This window comes from Balaenoptera physalus, assembly GCF_965194825.1.
Source record: "Balaenoptera physalus genome assembly, chromosome: 7".
Classification (NCBI taxonomy): Eukaryota; Metazoa; Chordata; class Mammalia; order Artiodactyla; family Balaenopteridae; genus Balaenoptera; species Balaenoptera physalus.
In genome coordinates, this window is record NC_138886.1 from 60,244,365 (window position 1) to 60,269,799 (window position 25,435).

Below are 25,435 nucleotides of genomic sequence, written 5' to 3' on the forward strand. Positions count from 1 at the left end.
TAAAATTCTTTATCTTAAAGTCTATTTTATCTGCTATGAGTATTGCTACTCCAGCTTTCTTTTGATTTCCATTTGCATGGAATATCTTTCTCCATCCCCTCACTTTCAGTCTGTATGTGTCCCTAGGTCTAAGGTGGGTCTCTTGTAGACAGCATATATATGGGTCTTGTTTTTGTATCCATTCACTGAGCCTGTGTCTTTTGGTTGGAGCATTTAATCCATTCAAGTTTAAGGTAATTATCGAATGTATGTTCCTATTACCATTTTCTTAATTGTTTTGGGTTCGTTTTTGTAGGTCCTTTTCTTCTCTTGTGTTTCCCACTTAGAGAAGTTCCTTTAACATTTGTTGTAGAGCTGGTCGGGTGGTGCTGAATTCTCTTGCGTTTGCTTGTCTGTAAAGCTTTTGATTTCTCCATCGAATATGAATGAGATCTTTGCTAGGTAGAGTAATCTTGGTTGTAGGTTCTTCCCTTTTATCACTTTAAATATGTCATGGGAATAAAGATGCAGACCTACTAGAGAATGGACTTGAGGATACGGGGAGGGGGAAGGTTAAGCTGGGACAAAGTGAGAGAGTGGCATGGAAATATATACACTACCAAACGTAAAATAGATAGCTAGTGGGAAGCAGCCACATAGCATAGAGAGATCAGCTCAGTGCTTTGTGACCACCTAGAGGGGTAGGATAGGGAGGGTGGGAGGGAGGGAGATGCAAGAGGGAAGAGATATGGGGACATATGTATATGTATAACTGATTCACTTTGTTATAAAGCAGAAACTAACACACCATTGTAAAGCAATTATACTCCAATAAAGATGTTAAAAAAATTAAAATAAAATAAAATTTAAAAATAAATAAATAAATAAATATGTCAGGCCACTCCCTTCTGGCTTGTAGAGTTTCTGCTGAGAAATCAGCTGTTAACCTTATGGGAGTTCCCTTGTATGTTATTTGTCATTTTTCCCTTGCTACTTTCAATAATTTTTCTTTGTCTTTAATTTTTGCCTATTTGATTACTATGTGTCTCAGCGTGTTTCTCCTTGGGTTTATCCTGTATGGGACTCTCTGCACTTCCTGGACTTGGGTGGCTATTTCCTTTCCCATGTTAGGGAAGTTTTCAACTATAATCTCTTCAAATATTTTCTCGGGTCCTTTCTCTCGCTCTTCTCCTTCTGGGACCCCTAAAATGTGAATGTTGTTGTGTTTAATGTTGTCCCAGAGGTCTCTCAGGCTGTCTTCATTTCTTTTCATTCTTTTTTCTTTATTCTATTCTGCAGCAGTGAATTCCAGCATTCTGTCTTCCAGATCACTTATCTGTTCTTCTGCCTCAGTTATTCTGCTATTGATTACTTGTAGTGTATTTTTCATTTCAGTTATTGTATTGTTCAGCTCTGTTTGTTTGATTTTTAGTTCTTCTAGGTCTTTGTTAAACATTTCTTGCATCTTCTTGATCTTTGCCGCCATTCTTTTTTCCGAGGTCCTGGATCATCTTCACTATCATTATTCTGAATTCTTTTTCTGGAAGGTTGCCTATCTCCACTTCATTTAGTTGTTTTTCTGGGGTTTTATCTTGTTCCTTCATCTGGTACATAGCCCTCTACCTTTTCATCTTGTCTATCTTTCTGTGAATGTGGTTTTTGTTCCACAGGCTGCAGGATTGTAGTTCTTCTTGCTTCTGCTGTCTCTCCTCTGGTGGATGAGGCTATCTAAGAGGGTTGTGCAAGTTTTGAGAAGCAACCCTTTCATTTATCTGTTTATTAAATAATTTAAAAGGAATAATGGTGGGATAACATTTATGTACTAAACATTTATGTTTGAGAATGTCATCCAGTAGGTAGATATACAGACTTAAGAACCAGCTGACTAAAGTGGCTGACCCCTAACATAGTCACAGGATCACTGCAAAAGCCTTACACAATATCGTAAGTTAAACGTTCCAATTTTTTCTAAAGATGAATTCATTTTAATCTCTTAAACATTTTAGCTTTGAAATAAATGTGCCAAGAATGCCAAGAAGGAAGATTTATCAGTTAGGGATGCATATTAATGTAACTGAAATCCTAAATATAATAATGGAATGGTGCTATGGGGAAGACAAAGTCCAAGGATTTCAAAATATATTCATATCAAAAGACAAAGTGAGGAAAATGTATGCTCTCAGCAAACTGTGTGAGGGTTATTACATTACTGTTTCCAACAAGCTCAAACCAAAACCCCATTAAATATTTGATCAGTTTGTGAAAGACCAGCAAGTACTCTTCACAACCATGAATATGAACATCTTGCAGACAGGTTAATGTATGGCAGGCCCATAAAAAAGATTATGCATGATAAAATAGTGCAATGTTGGCATATCCTGTGTGTAAAAATAAAAACGATGAAAACCACAGAATAACAAATGAGAGCTAAAGTTAGTTATAAAATAAGCTGTGTTTGGGAGACATCATAGAAGGTTGAGTCAGGGGGTTACATGCTAACACTCAAATTGTACTATTTCAAATATAAACTAAGGATTTCTCTATTGTCCTAGACCAATATGTCAATCCTAGAATAAACAGTCATTTTAGGATAAATGCCCAGGTCAAGCTATTCATTTATATCTACAATTGAGCTTTAATTGAAGAAATGCCAAATCAATTTTCACCATCAGACCTCACTGGATGATTTTGCTACTATAATTGTAATCCCCACTTTTGGGGATTCTCTTTAAACTAAAATACTTAGAAATTAGTTATAAAACAAATATATATTTGAAAAGAGGAAAGATGGACATTAACACATCAACCAATTTGCACAGTGGTACCACTTGGTTTATTATCTGAGATTTCACCCAGCAGAGAGTAAGAGGCAATAGTTTACTTTAAAAGACTGAGAAATAGACATATTTAGCCTTGGGGAAGATAAGAAATCCAAGTGTGAATAGTATCAGAAGGGATTCCTCATATGGGAGCTTGCAGAAAAATGGTAACGTGGGTAACTTAAGGTGGTAGACTGGAAAAAAAATCATTGTAATGTGAAGAAGTGTTCTGTAATGGAAGTAACCATGGATAAGGATACTATCTAAAAATAAAACAAAACAAAAAGCACTATTACAAAATTACCAGATTCATAATTTTACTTAACAAGCTATTGAAGAGAGTGTTGCTTTCATTCCTAAGCAAATTATTCGAAATCGTATTTAAAGAGGAAAAACTGGACATTTTAGTAATTCACTTAACATCAAATATAAAGTCTAATTCTTCCTGCATTTGGGCAAAGATGGAGCGGCAGAAGTTTGAAGGGGTGAGATATTTTATTGAATAACTTAAAATGGCAATTTAATACTGATAATGATAAATGTTAACAGTGTAGTAACTATTCAGTTCTGATCTTATATTCTGTTTGGTGAAAGATGATATATATCTGCAGACTTGGAGTTTTTCTTTTTCAATATAGAAATATAGTACACTAATTCTGCTCATTTTACATTATATCAAAAAGAAGAAAGAACACACATATTTACAGGTGGCCAGTGTAGCTAATTAGTACCAAAAAAAAAGATTTAAAGACTGTATATAGAGGGACAGATCAGACCATATTCTCTAAGGAAAAAAATGATCCTAAGAATGTATTTCTTTGAATTTTCAAGAGAAATTCAAAATAAATTGGATGATTGCCTTTTATTGAATTAAGTTAGCAGAACTGGAAATATTTAAATGGGTAGATATATTGATTCATGTTTTTCTATAAGCAAAGCAAGGTCTTAATAAATTGTAACACCTCCTCTCTCATTTTCTTAGAATTTTAGGGTAAAGTATGAAAGCTCTGTTATAAACCTGGGAATTGACTGACCCTTCTCTAAAGAGAAGGAACACACCATTCACAAAACACAATTCCTTTTTTTTTTTTTAGTCAACACACAATTCCTTATAGGAAGAATACTCAGTTATTAGATACTCTGATAACCCCTTCTCTGAGTTGAAAAAAAACACAAATCTTTTAAACCTATGCCAGGATAGATTTTTAAAATCTCTCACAATGTCTTCCTGATGGTAGTTTGAGCAATGACTTTTATCATGTCATTTATATTCATTTTTAATACAAAAAATCATTGATAATTAAGTGGATATGACTTCATAGCAAGAAAAGAATCAAAGACAAGGTATACTTTCTGCCTGGCCAATAGGTAGGCTGTTGTTATTGATAATATTAGCACTAGTAAATAGATATGCAGAATTTCTGTCTGAGACAAGGGTCACTTCACTGATTCCATGGTTGATCAAGCTGACAGGCTATTTAGTCAGATGCCCAAGGTTACTCCAATGGCTTTATAATCCTCCCTCCAATATCCCCATATTCCACCAAATGGAGCACATTTTCTGAGATAGAATCTGCTGTGATCAAGGGTAACCCTTCTGGGAATCCCTGCCTTCAAAGAAGCACTCAATGTCTTTTTCTCTGACCATTATTAGCCTTTGAAAACATAACTTGTATCTCAAGCTTTTGAAATACTGTACCATTAATGATGCCTCACTAACTACAAAATTTGCTACCAGAAATCTGCATGTGGTCAACTCAAAATTGTGGAAATAATTTAACAGTAAAATGTTCAACTTAAAAAGACAAATCTAATTTTCAAATTATACTAACATATCTATAATTTTAATATGCAAATATCATTTTGTAATTTACTTAAATGAGGCTAATAAAAACATTTTGTGGTGGATGTTGCTATTAATACACTTTATGAAAGAAACTCAGATTAATGACATGTCATTTAGATACTATGTGTTAAAGTTTGTATTTAGGCCAGGGCAGCTCTAGATTCCAAATAGGTACCCTTTCCTATTTACCCATTACTCAGACAAACTACTCAGGGCAAAATGGAGAAACAGGTGTTCTAGAGCAATGCTTCTCAAATTTGAATAGGCATCAAATAATCTGAGGGTCTTGTTGAAATGCAGATTATGATTCAGTTGGGGAGGTAGGAGGAACTGACATTCTGAAGTTCTAACAAGCTATCAGGTGATGTTAATACTTTTCTTAATACTTCTGGCCACATTTTGAGATGCAAGGATAATATTTGAAAATATTCAAAAAAATTATGTTATACCTATGCAGGCATTTAATCTCTATCCTGGCCATGCTTCTTTTTGTTTTCTGAGAAGATGGATTCTGAGTAAATACACAATACTTTACTATTTTTATATTATATGCGATCTTTATGAAAGTGATAGGGTTAAACAACACTAAATTAGGTTTACCCCATTATTAAAAAGAGAGAAGTATCAATAAACGAGGAACTGCCAACTGCTAAACAATGTCCTTGATTGATTTTCACACTGCTAAAATCCTTTCCTACTTTGAAAGTTTTATTAAAAGAAACTCAGAAAGTAATGAGGCATTAAAAGCTGTTTATTTGTAAAAGCAGCAAAAAATAACCAAAACTTTTGAAACAACCAAAGCTCCAAGCTGAGTAAATTTTTCAATTTTTCTCAACCTATGAGATTAATCTCACATTCAATAATAATTACTTAAGTGTTGCCTGATTTTTTAGAATAACGACTAAAGGAAGAATCTGATCTATGTAAAATATTGATTGTTAGATAGAGTATTGATGTATGGTACCACTCTCACAAAATATTAGGTATATTTTTTCATTAGTTTAACTGGGAGAGACAAATATAAAATTCACAACCTAGTAGGTAATAGTTTTTTAATGCAACAAATGGAAACTACTTTCTGGTAATTGTGTTTTCACAGGAAACTAAAAGAACAAATATCCAAAAAGAATAGTTTGTCCAAACCTGAATTTTGATTCACTGATTAATTCTAAGGCAGATATATTTCTCCTCTGCCTATAAATCTGATCATTTCTCTAAGCTAAAAGCACAAAACAAAGCAAAATGAAAAACCCATCTACCATGTTTGACTGGAAAATTTTCAAAAATCTTAGTCCAAATGAGGAAAGCTGTCAGCTAGACTCAGCAATATTTGTGTTCTTTAATTAAAAAACTGCCAAATAATTCAGGTAAAATGCTAATGTCCAAAAAGGAGGCTCTCTATGCTGACTCAGCCATTTAGAAATCTAATTATGCACACAGACTTAGGTATATTTGGGCATATTTATGTATTATGTACATTACACATTATATAAATGTATTACTGAGATTGTATATGATAACATTTTACTATTCTTCAATTCTCACAGTCCAGTAGGTAATAGAGCTCAAAGACACTTTTATTTAGAGATAATGTGACCCTTTACCCTAAAAAATAATAAAACACTTTTCTCATAAAAGTTGATTTATCTAAAACAAACAGCCATATCACTCATTACTCAGTGGGCTAACTCATGGCTGTGAGATAAATAATTGTAAAATGTGCATGGTTCTGCATATTATTTTGTATCATTTCCTAAATGTTTATGATAACTGGGATTATTTTCAAGCCTTAAATTTACACATACTGGGTAGATTTCATCAAATTAACTGCCAATTTGCACTAATCTTTGAAATATTCTATATCATGACAATGGGTTCACAGAATACTTGCTGGACAATCTAGAGTTCTTGCATAAAGTGATTCTGCATTAAAACTTTTCTTACAGCTTGAAGGAGAACGAAAGCATACCACTGGCAAAACCTTAGAGGATTTACAAAAGGTGCTACTGGAAACTAATTTTCCCCTTTACAAATTTCCTGAGAAAAATATACAAAGAAATAATCTTTTTTTCCTGTTCTTTATGTCAATACATTAATATCTAGGGCTTAAACCAATACCTAGTTGTCAAGAGGGCCCACTGTAATAACTGTCTGATAGTTTCTGGGCTCCTGCAGAGACCGAACCCCACTCTGGTATCTCTTGGAAAAATGACTCTCAGGTCCTTGCAACAGGAAACATATTACACTGCTGTCACAATTTCTGGAGTTTTGGTGATAAAAATTTTCTGCCACCAGGTTGGGATAGACAGTAAAGGGAAAGGACTATATGTTCCTGATATAAGCTCTCTGTCTCTGAAGATTAGCTTCCATTTTAAAAAAGCAAAACAGTCTTAAACAAAAAGAAACACTTTATGTAATTGGCCTCACAGAGATTAGGAAAAAAAGTAGAACTCCTAAAAAATATTGAGAGCCAAACATTTTAATCAGTGACTCATCTAGCCTGGAGCCATTCCATAATACTATATTAATAGCTATTGAGACACAAACTTAGCTTTTTCTTTTTTAAAAAAATTTCATGATGATGGCTATTGAATTACACCTGGTACTCTAAAATGCTTTTCCACGAGACTGTACAATTGGAAAAAAGTAGAAAGAGTTGCAGCAAAGATGGGATGTCAGAGAAGGTTTTTACAAATTTTTCAATATTTGAGAGTACAAGAATCTCATTTTAAAAAATGCGCATCATGAACACACACACATACACAAACACACATCTACTACAAACTTCCCTCTGCCCAAAGGAACTTGTTAGCAACTTAGAAGAGTGAACAGAGTAGAAGAAAAATTCTTTTACATAAAGCCTCTTTATCTCTTGGAATCGAGTCAACATAGCCAGTGTCAAAGAGTTTTCCTATGAGACTGAATGACTTGCTGGAGGCAAGGCTTTAGAATGTTATGCACCTGACAAAACACCTGATTAGATGTTCTGTGAGTTCTGGTCTTAATATGGGGCTAAATTCAATTCTATGCAGTAAAAGAACCATGATTTAATTAAATAGAGAAGGAGGCAATATGAAGACAGAGGTTTAACCAATCAGAAATTAAAAATTAGAAGATAGTATCTTTTTGTTTTATGGCATCCCACTCTCTTCCAACTCTGACAAAATGTCATGTAGATAGAAGTTCTCAGACCAGGCTAGTTGTTTTGCATCTTCATTAACATGGGTTATTTTCTAGCTTCTAAAGAACATGACTGCAGTGTGGAAAATGTATGCTGTATTAGTTTTTTTAGAGTTGGAGTCTTGCTTTTTGATGATAAAACTAAGTCATGTTTTATTATTCTCACTAGTATTTGGCAAATAATAAATTTACAACACTAGGCTAATATATTGGAATTAACAGTCACGTTGCTTTTATCTGATTCAGTTAACATTGTTTTAGTTGTCACTGCCCTCTTTGCTATTTGTACAACACATGATTTATTTCAAGAAAGTGAAATGGGGTTTAAAAGAATTGTTTTATAAATCCACATATTCCATGGAATTGGGATTAATTGAAAGTAGTATTACTATTTTGGAATATATCTTTAAAATGTTATTATATGTTTTAAACTAGTCATTTGTTATGTCCTTGGATAGCAAAGATCATAAAATGTGTCCATGAATACTTTATACTTGAACTCCTGATGGGTAAGGTACTTACGCCTTTCTCTGGTTTCTTTTCATGGGAAACAGCTTAATGAGTACTTTGCATATAGGTCTTGTGGTGAAGCTATTTTATATGAATATTTTTAAATTATAAAAGTGTGTATGTTTATTGTATAAAAGTTGAAAAAAATAGAGAACAATGACACCTATAATCTTACAATGTGGGCATAACTACTATACTGACATTCTTACACATTATTGAGTTTACACTGAATATATCATTTTGTATATTTTTTGCTTAATGTGATGATATGCATTTTTATATTATCTAAAACTTCATAACCAGTTTGATGTACACAAAATAGTCTGTCATAAGGTATAACAATTTACTTAAGTGACTTGGATATTCACATTTTCTATGTTTTTGATATTTGAAATAATACAGAAAAAATCATGCACATATTTGTAATTTCAGATCAGTCAATCAAGGACAAAAGTTGGACTCTACTAGACCTCTATTGAACTGCATTTCCGTACCCTTTTTTCTCTGGAAATTTCCTTTTCCTTATCTCATGCACATACTTGAGGTGGCAACTGTCATTTGTGTAACATGAACTTGCCCTCTGTCACAGTAAACTTGAATACTCTCTGAGAAATTTTAATTGGGACTGAGAGAATGACTTTTATCTGCTCTGGGTGGTTCCACTATGCAAATCTCAAGAGCTAATATTGGTGTGTTCCAACATACAGACTGAGTGTACAGAGGAAACTTGACTGGTGTCAGAAGGATAAATAAAACAAATGACAGGAAAAAAGCAGTAACAAAGAACAGAGAGAGAATATGACACAGATTCTCAAAGAGTTTCATTCCTGAGGCGTATTTACAGTCCTGATCTTGGCTTTCTAGAAGATATCTTAGGAACTTTATATATATCTATATAAAGATATATCTATATATCTTTATCTTCCTCCTTTTTTTTTTTTTTTTGGTTCATTTGTCCAGATTGGGTTTCTATATCTTCAAAAGCTTATTTTCTACTAATGGAAATGAATGTTTTAAAGACTTTTGATACACACTGCATACAGCGTCTTTTACTGTTACCTTAGGTAAGCTGAAACATTTCTCACAATTCATTCTGTGTATAGTTTTTAGTTAGGCCACAAGAAAAGCCTGCACATGATTTGGCAAGTAGAGAAGTGAGAGCCATTTTTCTCTCCAAAGTTGGGTGCAGGAAGTCAGAACCTGGGGCACATGCCCTGGTCTGCTGACTTGCTGACACAGGACAGCACCGAGGCATGCAGCCCCTTCAGCTTCTGCTGATTCTCTTCTTTCAGCTTCTCTTAGGTTAAATGCATGTGTGGCCCTTTGGTGAAGTTGCCGACTTCTCCTGCAGTTCATCCTTATCGTCAACATTAGTGGTGGTGAGAGACAGACAGGAGTTGAGCTCCAGCTTATCTTCCTGGGTCCTCCTTTATCCTCATGGGTTCCAGTTTTGTCCTGGCTCTCCTCCACTTCACAGCCCAACCAACTTAAAGCAATTTCAAGCTCAACATCAGATGAAGAGGCAACAGCCTTGTATAAACGTCCCCCTCAGCTGCCACAATTCCATAAAATCCCTACAATAAATCCCGTATTTCATATCATCAGAGTGATCTGCTTCTCTGACTTTGGTACAGAAGATGAGTACTATTATAACAAAAACCGAAAACATGTGGCATTGGCTTTGGGTCCAGCAGTGAAGGAAACTTGAAGGGCTTTGAGAAAACTACTAGCAGAAACCTGACTAGCTGGAAGGAGATGAGGGTTTAAAGAAGAGAGGCCAGCCCGCAACTATTTGAATCATCCCCAGCTGATCAAGCGTTCCAGGTGACAACACTGATACTGCAGAGCCGAAGCAAACCATCCCCTCTGTGTCTGAATTCCTGATCCTCAGGCAGTATTATGCCCCTCAGGAAGGACTGGTTTGTTAGCAGTAAGATGTGATTCATGAAGCAACTGGTGCTGGAAGTGGAGCAGTCAGAGTTGCCTCTGCTCTTGAGTTCTATGCTAGAATCCTGTATACTTATAGAAATATCCGCCGTTTTTGCTTGTTAGTCCAAATTGAGTTTCTCTAATTAGCACTCAAAAGGAGGTCTGACAAATCGTACAATCTACAGAAACAAACATTCTTCATGCATATTGCTTTTCAAAAAGACTACCATACTGTTTCTTACTATTTTTTAGGCAATTTTGAATGAAGAAATGCCCCCAACTTGAAAAACCATGATCAGTTTTCATTTGATGTATAAACTTAACCAGTTCTTTTGTTCAAGGAATTATGCAGTCATCAATCATCTAGGAAATATTTTACTGAGCTCTTTAAATGTACAAGGCAGTGGGTTAAGCAAAGAGAAGGATACAAAGAATTATATAGTATCTGAGTAGTTAATCACACAGTAGCAGCAATGAGACACATGAACAGAAACTAAGACATTTCCTTGATTCTATGATGCACTTATTTTTCACATTTAAATCTGTTTAAAATCAGGGCACACCATTTAATTGATGGGTGTATTTAATGTGGGAGTGTTTCTTCCCCTTGAAAAGCTGCTATTAAATCAACACATGTGCCTTATTATCCGTGATGTTTTAGAAAGGAGGAAATGCAACATAGCACAAGCTAGTATGTAATACCATGAGCGACACCAGGAGACTTAAGATTTTCACTAGCTGAATAATGTGAGAATACGTCAAAGCATTTCAACTGGATCTAGAAGAGGAAAGGGCATGACATTTAAGAAGGATCGCCTGTGAATACATAACATGAACTTTCTTATAATCCTGACGACAGCTGTAAATGATAGGAATTAACTTAATATTCCTGATCATACAAATGAGGTTCAGATTAGTGAGAAGAAACGTCCTTGATGTTTTCACACTTAGATATCTCTAAATTGAGGTGTACACTCTTTTCAGAACATAATAATGAATACATCATACTTACTAGGTACCTACTACATGCACTGTAGTAATGTGTACAATGTATTATATTCTAAATCCTTTACATATAAGACTCATTTTAGAGATGGGGGAACTGAGACCTGGAGAAATCGAGTAAATTTAAGAAGGTCACACAACTAACAAGTGACAAAGCTGTATGGATTAAGAACCCCAGCAGTCTCATAAAAGAGTGTGTGTTATTAACCACTATTCTCTGTGCCTCTCTGGACAGCATAAAACACTTTCTCCCAAACTTCTGACTACCCCATTAAAAACTGTAGTCCCCTGGCTCTTGATTTCCCTTACCCCACTACATAATTGACAGATTTATGATGCAAATAACTTATTGTCTGTTTCTACTACCACCAAGTAATCTCCTTAAAGGCAGGGTTGTTTGTCTGTTTTGTTCACAGATGTATCTTTGCCTGGGACTGTGCCTAGCATAAGGAAGGAGCTCCATAGGTATTTGTTGAATAAATTAATGAATAAATCTTAAAAAGGAGATGAGAGAGTGGATTCCATGAGTGAACAGTAATTGGATAGGAACAGAGGCAGGGCAGTGGGAGTTGTGTTCTGAAACACTGATGGGTGCGTCCGCCTAAGGTGTCAAGTGGGAGCAGAAGAAATGTGTGAGCATCCTCCCAGAGAGCGAGGTACAAGCCCCCCAGGCTCATCTGCATGAGCCTTTGCTCCCTCATGTTTTGTTTGTAGCTTGTTCAGCAATAGACACTGGAAAGGAGGGCAGGAAGACGTCAAAGTAGCTGTATTGTTCATATTTTTTTCTCCCTTTGTTAACTATTTGCTCTCTTTCCAGCTGACACTACAATTTCAGCGATTTAATGATACAATTGTTTCTGAAAACGACACAGAAACAGACACCCACTGCCATTTAATTGGCTGCCCGGACAAAGTGGAATCTGCTGTTTTGTAATTTCATTTTTGAAGTGTGTGGGAATCTGGAGAGGCTGGGAGAGGGATAACATTTACTCCCATTAAAAAAGGTAAAAACTTCAGGAGGGATATTAAACAACCTATTTAATTAAGGCCTGTCACTTCCATGGCTCACTTGGATACTATGAAGATCACTCAATCCCAGCAAAGACTGCTAAAATTGTTTATCCAATTCAGCCTGCCCATAGGTCAATGGAATTTCACTTGCCATAGGAATTCTACATTATTTTATGTCAAGTTTACTTCGAAGTGGTTTGCTAATCCTAATAAATCATAGCAAGAAGCATAACTCTGTCATAAATGTCTGACCCTTTCTCCTGCACAGTTTAGGTTTGCTCTATCCAGGTCTCTGGGTTTGCTCTGTAATCAGCTCCTGCAACTCTATACCTGGTCGAGTTCTGCTTCCTTCTCAACATTTGAAGTAATGCATTAAAAACGGTGATATTTATATTTTGTTATTGCAAAAAATACCCCTCCTCTACCAAATGTTACAGAAATCATATCAAAGTTGACCCAAGTCTTCATCATTTTCATTTTTAACATACAAAATGAAATACTGGATTTATAAACAGGCCACTTGACATAGTGAAAAAAAACAGGGTTTGAACACAAAATATTGTGTTACTGATGCCCAGGTGCTAAAGCTAACTGTTGTATACAAAAGTAAGTGTAAACTAAAGATTGGAGAAAGTCTGAAAAGCAGTTCATCAATTTAGTTAACAGAGTCTATGAAAAGAGGTTATAAGATGATAGGCCAATATACCCATGCATTAAATCAAAATTTAAAAGGTATCCTCCCTGTGATACCTGTGAATAAAATGCTTCCAGACATCTTTTTTTCTAGGACTTATCTAGTATTACTTCTCCTCTTTCTTCCAGGAGCCTGGAACTTCTTTAAGCTAATGACACAAAAGCTCTTGTTTCACTATTCCTTTTCTTTCCAATAGCCTCACTTCATATGCCTCAGAGTTTTGTTCCTATTTCAAAGTCTCACTTCAGATTATCAGAGCTAAGTATTTTGTAGGTCCTTCTTCCTAGCAAACTAACTTTCTCAAAATTACATATAAAATTTTCATGGAAATATAACAGGCAAGTACAATTAAACAGGTGCAACCTTCAGCATAAAGCTAATAGGGCATCATTTGTTTTTTGTGTGTGTGTCTGTAATTAAAATGAGTGTTTGTAATGTTAACAGGATGTTTATAGAATTCTAACCAACGTTAAGCCAAAAATAGGTGAAAGCCATGACTGAATCTCAGAGTCTGGAGGGAAGGAGATTAGTAAGTAGTCAGAGAAAGGAAACAAAAAGCACAAGGGTTTTGGGAGAGCGCTAACTTTATGTGGCTCCCAAAGTATCACAGGAAAGAGCACGGAAGATCATGCATGGGCCAGGAAATGCGGTGAATAACTTTGCCTATGTTCTAATGGTCAATCACAAGAATTTAACAAGGAGAACAACTGGAGACAGTGGGCCATGGGTGTTCTAACAGTTAATGTCTGTCCCAGATAACGGTGTTGGGGCTCAGGGTAGGTCACCCCAAAATATGCCAAATTGGCATTTTGATTATTTTGAATTAAAGTTACTTAAGAAACAGCCAATGCAAGAGGGGCACTTTGACCCTCCTCTCTGTCTCCCAGAAAGCAGGAAATAAATTGCCCATGTGAAAGGTCCCTTCCTTTGTATCTGGAGGTAGAAGGACCTCCTTATCACTAGAGAAAGGAAGTTTGGGCCAAGAAACATGTGTAAATAACCTTGCTACTTCTTTACTAATTTACTAAACAACCCAAACTCTGTTTAGATTCATCACTAATTAAGCACCAACAGCCTAAACTTCTTTGTCCTGTCAATTCCTCATAAATTCATTGTTTCTTTTGATGAAAAAGTATAAAAGCTGCCTACTTTAGCCACTTCTTCAGTCTCATTTCTATGAAGCCTTCCTGTGCATGAACTAAATTTGTTTTTTCTTCTCCTGTTAATTTGTCTTGTGTCAATTTAATTATTAGACCATTTAGAAGAAATCAAGAAGAGTAAGGGGAAATGTTCCCCTCTCTGACAATGGGAGATTAAAAACAAACCAAAAAAATAAACAATGAAAGAAAAAAAGAGTTTCCTTTTCATTACTGACCAAAAGAGAGCTGTCAAATAATTACAAGGCAGCCACTGTTAAGAGTGGTATCAGAAACAAGACACTAAGACATCACAGAGGGAGTGGAGTCCCAATGGTGAAGTCAGGGAAGTAATATTAGAACCAGACTATAAAGGACAGCTAGAATTTGGAAGGTCATTCTCCATAAACACAGAGATGGAATTTTTCCAGATACGCAATGAAGAAATAACGAACAGCTTGGGAGGTTTTGAATGGAGGGTATCCATTTAAGGGCAGAGTTAGGGAGCCATTTGACAAAGAAGACTGGGTAAGTTGGCTTGCAGCTGCAACATCAGCAAATATAGGCATATACTGAACATTGCTAGAGTATTTAAGTCCTTTTAACAAGAGATCGTTCCTTTTCAATGTTATATCTCCTTAGTGGCTCATTTTTAGCTTATTAAATATGAGGGAAAAGTATTATATTAAAAATTATCTTTAAATCACTTTAATAAGTGCCATCTGTAAAACTGAATTTCCCCCTCAATATCACATTATTTGTATATGCATTTTATTATAAATTCCAAATAAAAATTTAATACAAAGATTCTGAAAAAGTTAGGGCTAGAAATATATATAAACAGTAAAGATATCTAGATTTATAGATATAGATACTACCAACACAGCACGCCTTACTCTTCTTAATGTCATATTCCAAGTGGACTTAGCTATAGTTGCAAAGAATGGTACTTATCAACTTACTGTGCATTTGAATAGGAAATTTATGTGGAAAATATCAGTCAGGGTGTAATGGAATATATACTAAGCAAATTAATATAGTTTTTAACATACAGAAGCTGTGCTATTGAAAACTTAAATATAAAACAAGACTTTTATATGGACTCATGCTTTACTTTTTCTATGAGGTAGATGTTTTTACAGGGGAAGAAAGTGAGGCACAGACACATTTGAAAACTTTTCCAAGGTCATATAAATAGTGGAACCCATTATTTTACACAAATTATGTTTCCCCAGGATCTATATACTTAATCTCTGTGCCAAACTACCTCCCATAATAAAATGATATATTTTATGCTCAAACACATTTTCAGTAATCCTTTTTCTTTAAAATTTTCATAGTACTACATTTATTAATTTATCCTCTTGGGAAATAAAGCAAATGTTTTCTCTCATTTCCCTATACCAGAGATTAAAGAGTTATGAAGTAAGTTGCATCTCTATCATATGAACCTCTTTCTATTTTTAGCCCAAAGACCAATTCAGAATGTATAAAAAGAAAACTATAAATGGAATACCACTGGGTCTTGCTAGCAGTATCATACTTATAACCAAGAAACAAAGCTGAGTATGCAATGTTCATCTTCACTTCTCAGCACAATTGGCTACCAGGAGTCACTTGGAGTGCTATAGTTCAGTCACTGTGCAAACTCAGCTTTTTAGCTAATGAGTGACATTTAGGCAAGTAGAAGATTGATTCTTGAGACAGTTGCTTGAAATCTAATGCTAGATTTCTACCCAATCCAATGTCACCTTTAACTGATAGACTACAGTAATTTCACAAATAGACACTGAAAAGACCAAAGAAGTGTCAGTTACAAGCCAATAACATATATAGTCACTCCACAAATAATTTTTCTGTGTACCAGACACAGTGCTATGGATATTCAGTGCTCAACCAAACCTCACAAGGTTGGCCTATTTTGACTTTTATTGCATCTATTGATAAAGGTGTACTGCTACTTTCCTTTCCCACCTAAAACTCTAACTCACCTTTTCATTTCAAATACCTGACCAAACAAAATATCAAATCTTATATATAGAATTTACTTGAATAGCCCCTATATCAAAGTGTTGCTTTCTTAGAAGTTCAGAATGTAATGTATCAGTTAGGCAAAAAGATCTCTAATGGCAAAGGTATTGCCTTTGAGAGGGATAGCCCATGTTTGGAGCAGCCTATGTTTTCTCTGAGAAAGCAGAGCAGAGATTCAATACAGAAGGGATAATTTAGCAGATGTACTGTTCATAAGACAAATGGATATAAATTAAATGAAGCACATTCTTAAAGGGAACCTGGGGTCAAAAATGCAATCCACAAAACAGGAAAAAAAAATCTGAAGAAAATTTCACGGCTATGATGAATTCAACTGAGTAAGAAGAAAGCATATTGTTGCCATTACTTGTGGGATCATAGTTAGGCAGCAGCAGGGTATTTGGGTGGTATTGGTCAGACTCATTAATGAATGCATACAATTCCTGGAATAAGAAGGTTTCTAAAATGAGGAGTGTGCTAGAAGTTGTCCTGTATAGTTTATCTAACATGAGGGCAGAGACCTTTTAGAGCTCTTTCCTCCCTATTTGGATGTTAAAACCAAGCAGTTGACCTTTAAGAAGCTAAATGATTCTTAATTTGCATAAAGCCTTTTTTCATTTTTTTGTTGTTCCTTCATTATATGGGCAAAATGCTTTAAGACAGCACAGCTACTTCCTATTTGTTTATGCTCCTTATGAGAAAAACAAGTATCCCTTACTTTTTCCTTTCCTCCAACTAAAGTGCAAATTTTAGGCAAACTGGTATCTTCAAAGCACAAGGAAAGTTTTCACTCAGAAAGACTTCTCTAGGAAGAGATAGGTTTCCAGGATAATAAAACTATCATGACATCTGTCTTCTCCTCTACATGACAGGAATTTTCAAGGTAGAAAAGCAGATAGAAAAGAGATTTATTTATTCATTCTACAAATAGTTATCAGGAAAAGGACAACTGGGAGGAAATTGGATATTGGATCTATGGAATTTTATGTTTGTTTCTTTGAGGCAAGATTGAGCTAAGGTCTGGTACATGAGATCAGTAATATTTTCTCCTCGAAGTTACTATAGAAATCTGAGCGATTACAAGCACTGGGAAGGGGAGATGTCATTATCTTTAACAGATAAAAATAGATAGAAATTAAGGAGGAATGTTTGCCTCATTATTTTTTTCACACCACCTACTTGGTCTCCTCACTTCTGATTTTTCATCTATGTAGTCCATCCATCATAATGCTATCATAATTTTTCCAAGGCACAGTTTCTGATTATAGGATTGCACAGATTAGAACAACAAATAAATAATAATAATAACAAAAGACCAACACCTTCAATATCCATTTTTTGTTTATATAATAAATATAATTCTTTAGATCAGGCTTCAAAACTTCCACCAAAGAATCCCAGTTCAACCTTTTGAAATAACATCTCAACTCTTCCTTATCATATTTGAAGATTCAGTCTATCCCCTATTGCCAAAATGTCCCTATTCATTCCACCTCCATGCTTCTCATACTTCCGTCTTAAAAAAAATTATTTTATCCAACCTCACATATCTATATCCCATCCAGCTCAAAAGGCCATTTGCTTTCTTCAATAATTCATTCATATTCCAACAGCTAAAATAAAGCCTCCGTTTTTTGAAATTCCCATTCTACTTTATCTTGACAAGTTAGCAATCTCTACCTGTAATGTCATTATGTATGTGTTGCAAATATTTTTCCAGTCATTTACAGATATTATTATATATAATGTCTTCATAGTAACAAGCTTTCCAAGAATTGTTAGTTTAGAGTCAATAACAAGAACATATCAATATTTACAGTGTCAACTCAAGTTGATCTTTCACTAGTTTCCTCTTGGCACTATATCATACAACTGTGTATATCACACTAGTTTGGAATTATGTACTATTTGTATCGATCCCTGTCTTTGTTTAATTTCAGAATTGTACAGTACAAAAAGTGGGCATCTTTGAAGTCAGATTTAGATTTGAAACCAGCTCTGACATTAAATAGCTCTATGTACTAGGGCAAACTATCAACAACCTTAGAGCCTTAGTTTATTTCTAAAATAGGGATAAAGCCCTTACAATAGTTTTTGAAGATTAAATGGAATGATTCTTATTAAGCACCTAGGACATGGCAAGTCCTGAAATGAATGCCAGCTTTCTTTTGTGACACCATCTCATGAGTTACACTGTCTCTTCTAAAATGAACATCCTGTAACAGTTTCCAAAGTGTATAGCAGAACTGAACACAGGTGACATGCAATTAGTGCCAATGACCATATGTCAGGGATGGAAACAGAGTTTTATAGACTTTCCAACACTGTGTCTGAAATGAAAAGCTATTATTATGCAATGGATAGAACTCAGGTCAAACAGTCTGACATCTGACTCTAGATTTGCAGATATTACTTACTAGTACTGTGACTTTGAGACAGGTCCTTTACTTCTTTGAATCTCCATTTCTTCACCTGCAAAAATGAGGACATTGGACTAGATCCATGATTTTTAATTTAATTAATACTATAAAGTTTATTGGTTTATTCATTCTGTGAATGAAATTTTGTGGAAGTATAACAAATTAAAGCTTTAGAAGTAGAGCTACTCTAGATGATACAAAGAGGAAGTTTAGAGCCTTCACCTTTTGGTCCCTTCCTGTAAACCAGACTAAATCTGGCTTAAATCTAGTCAGAGATTTACAGAGGATTCATGAAGAATTGTAATAACTAAGCGATCACTCAGGTCTACTCAGAAAGTATGTATAAGAAATGACAAACTTTATCCATTCATTCATGGAGGATATTTAGGTTGTTTCCATATCTTTGCTATTGTGAATAACGCTGAAATGAACATAGGAGTGCAGAAATCTCTTTGAGATACTGATATCATATCCTTTGAATATATATCCAGAAGTGAGATTACTGGATTAAAACGTAGTTATATTTTTAATATTTTGAGGAAACTCCATAGTGTTTTCCCAAAATGGTTGTACCAATTTACATTCCCAAATGTTCGTTGACAGATGGATGGATAAAGAAAATGTGACTATATATTTGGCTATATATATATGCGTGTGCGCACATACACACACACACAAACTGAAATATTAGTCAGCCTTAAAAAAGAAGGAAACCCTGTCATTTGTGACAACATGCGTAAACCCAAAAACTTTATAAGTGAAATAAGCCAGATGTAGAGTAACAAATACTGCATGTTCTCAATCATATGTGGAATCCGAAATGTCAATTTCATAAAAACAGAGAGCAGAATGGTGGCTCTCAGTAGCTAAGGAGAGTGAGATATGGGAAGATACTGGTCAAGGGGTACACAGTTTAGTTATGCAATATAAATAAGTTCTGCAGATTTAAGGTACAACAATGTGATTATAGTTAACAATATTGTATTATATATTTGAAATTTGTTACATTTGAAATTTGTTAAAAGGGTGAATCTTAAATTTCTCACTTTCCCCCCACCTCAAATGCTAACTAGATGAGGTAATGGATATGTTAATTAGCTTGATTGTGGTGAATATTTCACAATGTATACATATATATCAATTCATCTATTTGTATACCTGAAATATATGCAAGTTTTAATTAGTTTAAATTAAGTCAGGTAGCCTTTTTAAATTGGGAGAAAATAAATGAAAGGCCAAACTTTAAGCTACTCTTCGTATTCACCAAATATTTCCTAAAGATTCACTGAAACTCTAAAAGTTTTCTTACTAGGCATGCTGCTTACATTGTCTAATTAGCTGAAAATTCCAAATTGAAACTCCACAACTCTAATGTTTAAATACAGAAAAAAAAATAACTAGGTTTATAAAAGTTAATACAACTGACAAATAAGAGTGATCATACACTGATGTTTTATGTTTTAAAAACCATATTGGGCACAAAACTCATGTGGATGTGCTGTCTTCACACTTTAAATATCACTTAGAGTGTGTCATGATGAACACCATATCACAGAATGGCCAGTGTGCAAAAATCTTGCGAGAAATTATACAAGAAATTAAACACATGCTTTGGAGTAAGAGAGATGATTTTAACATTTTAACATTAAAGTTCTGGGAAGTTTACTTAACCTCTAAGCTGCAGCTTATCTGTAAAATGCAAATAACAATATTGATCCTCCCTGCTTTTATGTGTTTTTTTCTTTTTTTTGGTGATTGCAAAGTAATATTCACTGTAAGGAAGCACTAGCTCTTATTAGGTGCCTAATAAATATTAAGTCCCCTTTTCCTTCTCTTTTTATATAATTCCATAAATATAGTTAGCATTGTTAACATAGAGCGTGAAGCAATGTAAGCAACTCAATTTTTAATGATCTCTTTCACAGTGGTTTCTAATTTTCTAACCTTTCAAAGCTGTTAAAATAAAGTCAAATAATGATACTGCTGTGGTATAAGTGTTGCTAGGATCAATAAAGTGTGGTTGTTGGAATAAATTGCAATTAAAGGGGTAGTGCTTGATTGCTTGACAGTAGGTAGTCTTTCTGGCCCAAATAAACTCAAGTGTCAGTCTGATTTACAGGCTAATTAGTATGGACTGCACATGCATTTCATTGGGAGACCATCAGATCATATTGACTTCTATCCACATCATGAGTGTGCCCTTGACTTTGTTCAGTGTCACTAACAGGTGACATGTCCTCTTTACTTGTTTACTTTGTTTATTCAAGAATATAGTCATAATTTTTAATCAAGTAGAACATAGAAGAAATGTAATATGTTTGTAAATAAGCATTCAAACAGCTCTAAAAATTTCAGTATGACTTTCAGTATGACTTTTTCTGTTTCTATACATTTAAGATAAAAACATGCATGAATTCAGAAATGGCATAGGCATCAATATAGCAAAGAAGGATGATTATTATTGAATCTTTGCAGCAATAGAAAAATACACATAAGCAATTAATTTATAGGCTAGAAAATCTCAGGATAGGTATATTTCATGACAAATTAGTTGAATAATCCCTTAAAAAAGAGCCAAATTTTTATTTTCCAAATAAAGAAGTATGCTTACCTAAAGTACAATTTTGTTTATTCCTCATCTTTCTATTTAATGTGGTATTTTATATGTAACATATTCCAAGATATTCCCACATAATTATCTAGTGAATATAGGATATTTGTACACTACAGTGAGGTAATTAAACGATCTTTTGGATTATGAATTCCATTAAGGTATATAGTGTGTGTGTGTTTTCTTCCACTATGTATTTACTAATTAGTCTAGTCCCTGCTAGAGAAATAAATTTTTGTTGAATGAATAAATAAAAAATTACAATTCTTTAATAGGAACAATGATATATATATATATATATATAAATAATTTATATATATATTTACATATATAATTAAGCATCTTTTCTATAAGCCCTACCTCCACATTTCTTGTAAATGCCACTTTAAAAAAAAAAATCAGAATCATGCAAAAATACTCTGATGCCATACCTTCTCTGTTATCCCATACTTATGTTAGATACTTATTTTAGGTGCTACTGTTACACCCAGAAAATCCCAATCATACTTATTATAGTACAATTATGTAATTTTCTGTTTCTGAACCCTATTTCCCTTTCCCTACACCTTCTAGAAAGGAAGTGTTTTGTAGGCCAAAGTCAAAAAGACTAATCTTTTTTGTACACTGATGAATTCCCATCAGAGTTTCTGACTCATAGAAAGTGCTCAATAATTATTTGTTGCATAAAGAAACTAATAAAAAATTTCTATTATAAAAAATGATCACAATATATTGTGACTTTATACATGAAAATATATTTTGATAATTCTGAGTAATCTTTTAACAGCTTTTATATATGACAGTACAAAACTACTGATGCATTAAATTTAAGCAATTATACCAAAAACACAAAATAAATCACTAGAGTCAATGAAAGCATTTTAAAGAACAAAATAGGATCCCAAGATCAAAATGCTGATATAAATGTTTCCATGTAAAAATTAGAAGAAGTCCTTGAAACAAATATGAAAAGACAAATTAAAAGCAAAATCCATTCCCTGGCTCTTAGGTAATGTCACCCAAAACAAGAACTTGGGCTCCTTGACAGCAAAATATATGTCTACTGACCTTGTTAGTCCAAGGATTTAAATATAATACCTGGTTCACTGTGAGGGCTCAATTCATATTTTAAATGCATTATGAATGAATCAATCAATTACCTGATGCAGAATGTCTAAGAATTGAAAAACAGTGTAAAAAATATCAGGAAAACAAAATAAAGACTGGAAAAATATAAAAATGTGTTATACAGTAAGTTAACTAATTAATATGGCACAGACTACATGTGTTGTATTATAAAATGATGGTATTATTTTAAACTACAAGTGATATTAGAACTCCAGAAAAATAAAATATATCTGAATAGATAGGTTTAAAAAAATTCCATGATGAGCTATTACCCTTTTCCATCTTGAGTTCAGTGTCATTAACAGAGTTGAAGATAATATTTGAGAGCATCTTTTCCCCATGTCTGTAGGCAGAACTGGTGAGGAGGAGAGAGCATTTTGCTTTCCTGTCCTTGGGTTATTTGCTGAAATCAATAGTGGAAGAGGACGCACAGGTGTGGATCTGAAAGCAAGAGGCACTATAATTCTAAGAATGTGTGTTCCTGCATAGACCTTACAGCAGCTGTTCAGCTCTGACTGATCTTGGCTATGTCCAGCTGTCTGATTATCAATTTGTGTAAAATCTTGCAATAAAGAGTTACAGTTTTATCTTCTGCATAACCGTGATGTCATTAAAATAAAGGAAATGTTTAAATACTTATAGCTGTCAGGTGGTCAAATCTTAGGCTATGGGGACCTTTCTCTTCACTATGACACACACTCACCATACGAGTCTCCATCTATTTTTATTCCCATGAGCCACAGACACCCTCACTCCCATCCAGTTGCTTTTTGCTTCGCTGCCTTGCTCCTGCCTGCCCTAACACTCCACTGGCTTTCCTTGGGGCTAGTTCAGGTCAATCCTGCCTTTCACGGGTACGTTTTGTTCTTCCTCCAGGTAATTTTTTGTTAACTCTCAGATCAGTTTTTATGAGGCAATATTAAGATCAGTTTGACATTCTAAGTGTAAATTATGTAAAATTGCCAATCACATATGCCTATGATCCATTTTCTTACCAGGAAATGTTGTTTTCTAGATTTTTTTTAAAGAGCACCATTTAATTTTAGGTAAAAGAAGCATCAGAAAATAGTGTTTGGGGGTATAAATTAGAACTCTAATGATTTAAAACAGGGATGATTTGCACAGACTACAAGCGCTAAAACACTGCTCCATGCATAGCATATATCATCACTCAGTCAAAATTCTATCCCTCTAAGCAACAAAATGGACTCTGACTTTTTTTTAAAAATATGTTCTTGGTCAGTTATTTCATGCAAAATAAACTTGGTATCCCTGTGTTAAAAATGTATCTTTTAGCATATGCTATTATGAAATTAAAAATAGCTTACCTCCCCCATTATTTGAATACATTGTTTGAATACACAGAAACGTGTACATGGTTATTTTCATTTAGTAATATCTGTTGAATTTAGGGTTAATTTTAAAATAATCATTTAGAAATGGTAGAAAATAAATTTAAAAAAGGAGTCATCTGTGGTAAGCAGGATAATTATCCCCTAAACATATTCATGTTCTAATTCCCAAAACCTGTGAATATCTTATGTTACATAGTGTAGGGGAATTCAATTGCTAATGAGGTGAACTTGAGATGGTGGGGCTTATCCTGGATTATTCAGGTGTAATCATAAGGGTTCTCATAAGCAAGAAAATGAGGCAGGAGAGTAAGAATCTGAATGATATGATCTGACAAAGACTCTGCTGGCCATTGCCACTGTTCGCTTTGAAGATGGAGGAGATATCTGTAATGCAGGAAGCCTTTAGAAGGTAGAAAAGACAAGGAAATGGATTTTCTCCTAGAGCTCCCAGAAAGAAATGCAGCCATGCTATAAACATTTGTGTACAAGTTTTTGTGGACTTATGTTTTCATTTCTTGTGAGTATAGGCCTAGTAGTGCAAGTGTAAGATCATATGGTAACTCTATGTTTATCATTTAGAGAAACTTTCCAACTGTTTTCCAAAGTGGATGCACCATTTATATTCATTTACATGATATATACATTTATATGTCAGCAATGTTTGAGGATTCCAATTTCGCTACAACCTCAAGAATACTGCTATTATCTGACTTTTTACTTATAATTATCTTAGTGGATCTGTAATGATAGCTCATTGTGGTTTTGACTTGCATTTCTCTAATAACTAATAAAGTGAGCATCTTTTTGTGTGCTTATTGGCCATTTACAATCTTTTTTGGAAATTGTCTATTCAAATCCTTCATCCATTTCTAGTATCTCATTAATATAGTTAATAAATAACAACTAATTTGTCCTTGAGAGGATATTATTTATTTTTATTTTTAAAATAGACATTACTTTTTAGAGAAGTTTTAGGTTCACGATAAAATTTAGTGGAAGGTACACATATTTCCCATATACCCCCTACCACAACAGTTGCATAACTCCCCCCATTAACAACACCACTGACCAGAGCTGATCAGAGTGGTACGTACGTCTGTTACAACTAATGAAACTACACTGACACATCATTATCACTCAAAGTCTATAGTTTACATTAGGAATCACTCATGGTATAGTACAGCCAATGAGTTTGGAGAAATGTATAATGATATATATCCATCATTATAATATAATACAGGGTACTTTCATTGCCCTAAATATCCTCTGTGCTCTATCCATTCCTCCTTCCCTGCAGTCCCTGGCAACCACTGATCTTTTTATTGTCTACATACTTTTGTCCATTCCAGAATGTCATATAGCTGGAATCCTATAGTATGCAGTCTTCTCAGATTGGCTTCTCTCACTTAGTAAAATGCATTTAAAGGTCCTTCATGTCTTTTCATGAATTGATACATCATTTCTTTTTGGCACTCAATACTATCCCATTGCCTGGATATACCACAGTTTATTTATCCATTCACCAACTGAAGAACATCTCAGTTGCTTCCAAGTTTTGGTTATTGTGACTAAAGCCTCTATAAACATCCTGTGTACAGATTTTTTGTGGACACAAGCTTTCAGCTCCTTTTAGTAAATACCAAAGAGTATGATTGCTGGATTCTAGCATTGTAAAAGTATATTTAGTTTTGTAAGAAACTGCTGAATTGTTTTTCAAAATATCTGTACCATTTTGTATTCCCACCAAGAATGAATGAGAATTCCTGTTGTTCCACATCTTT

At 34.3% G+C, this 25,435-nt stretch overlaps 1 protein-coding gene across 2 annotated transcripts in view; it reads right to left on the bottom strand.

The window, feature by feature from the left end:
• The window catches only part of PTPRD (protein tyrosine phosphatase receptor type D), a 2,148,784-nt gene that overhangs the window by 1,860,730 nt on the left and 262,619 nt on the right, over window positions 1-25,435 (bottom strand). For both annotated transcript variants that reach the window (XM_082470803.1, XM_082470804.1), the window contains exon 2: window positions 18,558-18,612. The gene's annotated coding sequence lies outside the window, so the exon portion shown is untranslated. The remainder of the gene's footprint in view (window positions 1-18,557; window positions 18,613-25,435) is intronic.